We start from the raw sequence: 5,450 nt of genomic DNA, 5'->3' as shown, positions 1-5,450 counted from the left end.
GATGAAGTAACATAGCCGCTTGGATCAGCATTTGAACCCAGGCAGCTTAGCTCCCAAGAGTCTTTGTTTTTGACCTCAGCCCAGTCCTGTCTCCTTTTTAGGTTCACTCCGACACGCCCGTCTCCCCACTAGACAGGAAGGAAGCTACCTGGGGTGACAGCAGCTCAAATGCAGGGCCTCTCCTGAGTGTGGTTGGGTTAAGACCTGTTTGTTAGGGGAAAGCTGATGGGGGGGGGGGCGGTGAGAAGTGAGAAAGGCCAGAGTCGGGGTCGCCTCCACTTGGGAACCCTGTCCTCCCATCCCATCAAACCCACTCTTCTTGCCCAGATGAGGTAAGAGTCTCCTTGGTGGCCAACCGCTGCCCCACCCCACAGAAGCCAGGCCCTCCTTCTGAAACACACAACTGCACCTGCCCCATCCCACCAGCCCCAGACCCCCTAACCCCTCCCAGAACCCCTCACGAGCAAACCAAGCTCCCTGCCCGGCAGTCTGGAGCCCCATGATGCAGGCTTCTCTGCTCCTCGCTGCTGCCCATCGTACACAAATACCTCCCCTTTCCCACGACGCCCTCTTATATCCCCTGGCTTTTCTAGAAGCGCCTCAGTTCTTTCCAGCCAACCACCCTCCGCCCTTTCAACTGACCCTTTGCCTGGCCTGCAGCAAGTGCTCAGAATTAGATAAATTGGAACCACGGCCCAGGAGATCTGAATTCTGGCCCCAACCTGGTCCCACTAATTTGTCCAAACACACCGCTTCCCTACCCCCGAGTCTCAGTTTCTCCATTTGTACAGGAAGGATATGAACAGCATGTTCTTTGAGGGACTCAATGCTGTGGAACTCTCTCTCTCTCACACACACACACACGTACACACACACGCACGCACACGGCCCATGCCAACCTCTCCCCAGGACACTGAGTCTCTCCGTGGATTGAATTACCAATATTTCATCAGTGGGAGGAAGGGAGGCGGGGCAGGGGAAGGAGCTGTGAATTCCGCACACCAAGCCTGTCCCCGAAAGGCCTGGAGCGAATGCCACAGAAAAGACACCCAGGGAACCTCACACAGACTCACACAGTTTCCTCACAGACACTCCTACACACTCACACATCCACACGTGTATACACACACGCTTAAACACACACACACGTAGCTTATACACACATTTATGCCCAGAATGCCAGACTCTTTTACTAGGCAAATCTGCGAATATTCATTGAACCACTTTACTATGAAAACCTTGCTCTCCATCTCTCACTCTTCCGTGAAACACAACCTCACGCTTGGTTGCACCCTTACGCACGCACACGCTGCCCACGCAAATTCACACATCCCGAGGTTGGGCTGCGGGCCCCCTCCGAGACCGTGTGAGGGCCTAGCAGTGCGTTCACACGATGGTCCAAGCCACAAAGAGGCAGGGAGATCAGCAGACGTGTGCCAGGAAGTCCGTTCGCAAAAATATTACACTGCTTTCTGGGTTCGGTGGCGTTTGTGATGTCTGTTAGCTTTAATGCTGATGTAATTCGTTGTGGCTTCTTTTCCCACGTTATTGCCTTTAGGGTTCACAAGTTTGTACTATTTTTCACAAAAGAAGTCTCCAAAACCAAGTTCGTTTTCGGCCACACCGGGTCTGATCCTGTCCCCGCAAACGCCCAGATGTTGAAACGCTCACACCCACCCTCTCTCACACCCTCAGTGTTGCACGTGTGTTCACATCCCCACGTGGTCTTTGAGTCAAAGCCAGTGACATACACACTCTGGACACACCCCGTCTCTCACACCTGCCTTCCCATCCTCACTTCAGACAGGTGGGCAACCCAGGGCACCTGCAGCCCACCTGGCCTCAGGACAGACCCCATCGCTGCAGCCCTCGCAGGTCCCGTCTTGACCTGTGGGCACTTGGCAGTCCCTGGGCCACGCCCGGCGCTCACTAAAGCACACAAGATGCCAGCCACTCGCCCTCCCCGACCTTCCCCAGGACTGGACCATGCACACACCCAACTCTGCCCCACACTGCTATGTGCTCCCTGCCACCTTTGCAGAAAACTGCCAAAACCCATGGAACATTCTGGGATTTTCTTGGAGACCTCCTCATTGTTCAAAGGCAGCTGGCATCCATAGCCAGACATGAGAATTGGAATAACACAGTCTTTCCTGGGTTCAAACCTGACTCTCACACCTGCTCTATGCTCACAGGCGAGTGAGTGAGCCTCCCAGAGCCTCAGTTTCCCCATCTGTAAAATGGAGGTAATAATCATACCCCATAGGCATGTTGTGAGGATTAACTAAGCAAACACAAGCAAAGCGCAGAGCAAGAACCCGACACGCAGTGGTAGTCACTCTATTTTCCTCTAGTGACGGCAGGAAGGCGGGATGGGAGCCCTGTCCCCTCTGGACCGGCCCCTCCTCCATCCGTCGGCCAGTCCACACCACCCCCCAGCCTGCTGCCTCAGCCACATCACCCTCTCGGCCACCCGAGTGTTGGGATCACCAGCGCACCTGCTTCCAAGGGCTCTAATTTCCTGTAAGTGTAAGAATTCAGGTCAGACACGGCCCACAGCCTGCGGCCCCCCTCCCAGCGGAAACCCATAAATAACCCAGCTCAGGCTGCCTGGCCCCGGGCACGAGACTTTCTCTCCTCACTCACCGTCACACCGGGCCTCAGCACGGCCCTGCCAGGCCCGGACGGAGATTTCCACTGACACATGGGGAAACTGAGGCTGTAGGGAGGAATCTGAGTCTGAGACCCTGACCTGCCATGCGCTACAAGCAACGGCCTCTTGAAGATATGCCCTTCCCACCCACCCCACCCACAAATAAATCCCCTTCCATCAGTCCCCCACCGGCCCATGACTTACACCTGAAATCCGTCCATCACTGCGGCCTTTCCTATAAAGGGCCGGAGAGAAAATATTGGGGGTTCAAGGTCCAGACGGTGTCGCAGCCACACAACCATCCACGGAGCCACAGACAATACGTAAACGAACGGACATGGGCGCGTGCCAGTGACACGTTCTCCTAACCAGGCGACAGGCCCGAGTAGCCCGGCTTGCCCGCCCCTGCGGTGGTGAGCCAGGCCCCACACCACACTGTGCAGACACGGAGTCTAGAAGCCTCGCTTGTGAAGCCCAGAGGGCCTGAGAGAGATTTTGGCTCCGCACCGGCCAGAGGATGAAACCCAGGCCCAAAGACGACACGGCTTATCCCGACGCCTTCTCAACATCGCGGGTCCGTCTTTCAAGCACAAGACGCCTGCTGGCTTTCTCTCAGCTCCCTCGCTCTGGGGGACAGGACGGAGCCAGGTCCTTGTGCGTCTCCCACGCTGGACCCGGGTGGCCGAGCACCGGGAGCCGACGCGGGGCCAGCTCAGGGTCTCCGGCCACCGGCCCAGGGCTTAGCCACAAGAGGCTTAAGGAGAAAACGCAGGATGGGGGCACCAAACTCCTGCTCTAGCCCTAGGCCTGGGTTTCTCAGTTTTGGGGCTGCTGACATTTGGGGCCAGATAATTCGCTGTTGTGGGGGTATCCTGTTCGTTGTAGGAAGTTTAGCAACTGGCCTGTGCCCCCTAGGTGCCAAGAGAATAGTGTGGGCATACACACACACACACACACACACACACACAGTACAACCCACCCACCACCCCCCTGCCTGAGAATCGCTGCCCTAAGCCAAAGGTGAGGGCAAAGGCACACCCCACGTGAGAGCTTCTTCCTCCCTTCCCCTGACTCTGTCCTGGCACAGCACCCACCCCTCGGGGCCTCAGTCTCCACAGCCCGGGATGGGTCCGCACGATTCGCTGCAGCTCCAGCTACAGGGGGGCGGAGGGGAAGGAGGAATGTGGCCACAGCTGCAGGGTCCAAAAGTGCCGAGGAGACACGAAGACATTTCTCTGTGAGTCAGGAGCCAGGAATGTGTCACCCAGGGTGGCCACGAGCCAGAGCCCCCCACACGCCACCCCCTGGCCACCCCCCAGAGCATCCGCCTTTAATTAGAACAGAAAAGGCAGCAGGTGCCAGGTCCCCGAGAGCCCGCTAAGGACCCAATAAAGGCCGAGAGCACCAGGAGGGGGGCTGCTGGGTGGGTGGCGCCCCGAGGAGGAGAAGGATCATGGGTGCAGGGATGGGGACCGCCAGATTCCGACTCCAGCTCTGTCCCGCCCCGGTCCGGGCCCTGCCACCCCAGGGCGGTCGCATCCATTCTCTGGCCTGCGTGCCCTTCTTTTTAAAGGTATTGTTATTTGTCTTTATTTGGGGGGGGGGGTTAAATTTCACCGTTGCTCTAAGGAAGCCCAACGCACCACAAGCTAAGAAGTGTCAGGCCAAGACTCCACCCTCCCTGTCACTGTCAGGCAACAGGATGAGCGGTTGTTTCGTACCTGAGAAAGTGGGGATCACCGTCCTGCTCCCTGCTGCTGGACGACCCAGCAAGCCCGTCCTCCCGGCGGCCCCCACATCATCTCCCCGCCTCTCCCACTCAGAACTCCTCGACCTCCCTGCCCGGGAGCCCACCGTCCCGGCTCCTCCTCTTGGTCTCGTTTCCACCGGCTCCCACCTGTACCCTCACTTATAACAGCTTCAAAGGCCACACCCCCTGGGGAAGCCTATCTGGATGGTTCCTTCCCAACACGGGTCACGTAGGAACTGACTGCAGGAACCATCTCCGAGGACCCTTGCCCTCGGCCGGGACATCATCCACATGCCAAGGGGCAGGCCGGGCCCTTTGCAAACACTGCTTCCTAGAATCTCCACAAGAGAGGCAGGAACTACTCTCCCCAACTTCCAGACGTGGAAACTGAGGCTTAGAAAGGTGGAGTGACCTGCTCACAGTTCTTCCATCTCCCACAGTGCCAGGAGGCCCAATCCAGGTGTTTCCAAAGTCCCCTGGCACTATAGAAACTTTTTTTTTTTCAACTTTGTATTTATTTTTGAGACGCAGACAGAACACGAGTGGGGGAGGGGCAGAGAGAGAGAAGGAGACACAGAATCCGACGCAGGCTCCAGGCTCCGAGCTGTCAGCACAGAGCCCGACGTGGGGCTCGAACCCACGAACCATGAGATCATGACCTGAGCGGAAGTCAGATGCTTAACCGACTGAGCCACCCAGGCGCCCCCGCACTATAGAAACTTCTGATAGATGTTGTTATATTATTCATTTGAATTATAAATATTCCTTACAGCTGCATCCAACCCTTTGTAAAGCCCAATAGATTAGATTGAAAGGAACTGTAGATAAGTGATAGGATAAGAATGATATGCAGTCAGTTAAGATAGCACTCCTGTGCGCGCGCGCGCGCACACACACACACGTGTGCATCTGCAATAATGTGGCCCCAGGCCATCCCGGGGCTCACCAGCTCCCATATCACCCCCCACTTCCCAGGGGTCTCAATATCACTTGAAGAAACGCAAGTGTTTCCCCTGGTGGGTCTGCCCCAAGCCTCAGGACCTAGAA

At 56.8% G+C, this 5,450-nt stretch overlaps 1 non-coding gene across 1 annotated transcript; it reads right to left on the bottom strand.

Annotated features, from left to right (window-relative positions):
• Positions 1 to 5,019: 5,019 nt before the first annotated feature.
• TRNAG-UCC (transfer RNA glycine (anticodon UCC)) lies at positions 5,020 to 5,104 on the bottom strand. The gene has a single exon. It is a non-coding gene; the product is annotated as a tRNA-Gly (tRNA).
• Positions 5,105 to 5,450: the final 346 nt, after the last annotated feature.

The sequence above is a fragment of the Acinonyx jubatus genome, chromosome C1, assembly GCF_027475565.1.
Source record: "Acinonyx jubatus isolate Ajub_Pintada_27869175 chromosome C1, VMU_Ajub_asm_v1.0, whole genome shotgun sequence".
NCBI lineage: Eukaryota > Metazoa > Chordata > Mammalia > Carnivora > Felidae > Acinonyx > Acinonyx jubatus.
The sequence above is the reverse complement of the archived record's forward strand: the minus strand, read 5'-3'. Positions and strand labels throughout refer to the sequence as shown.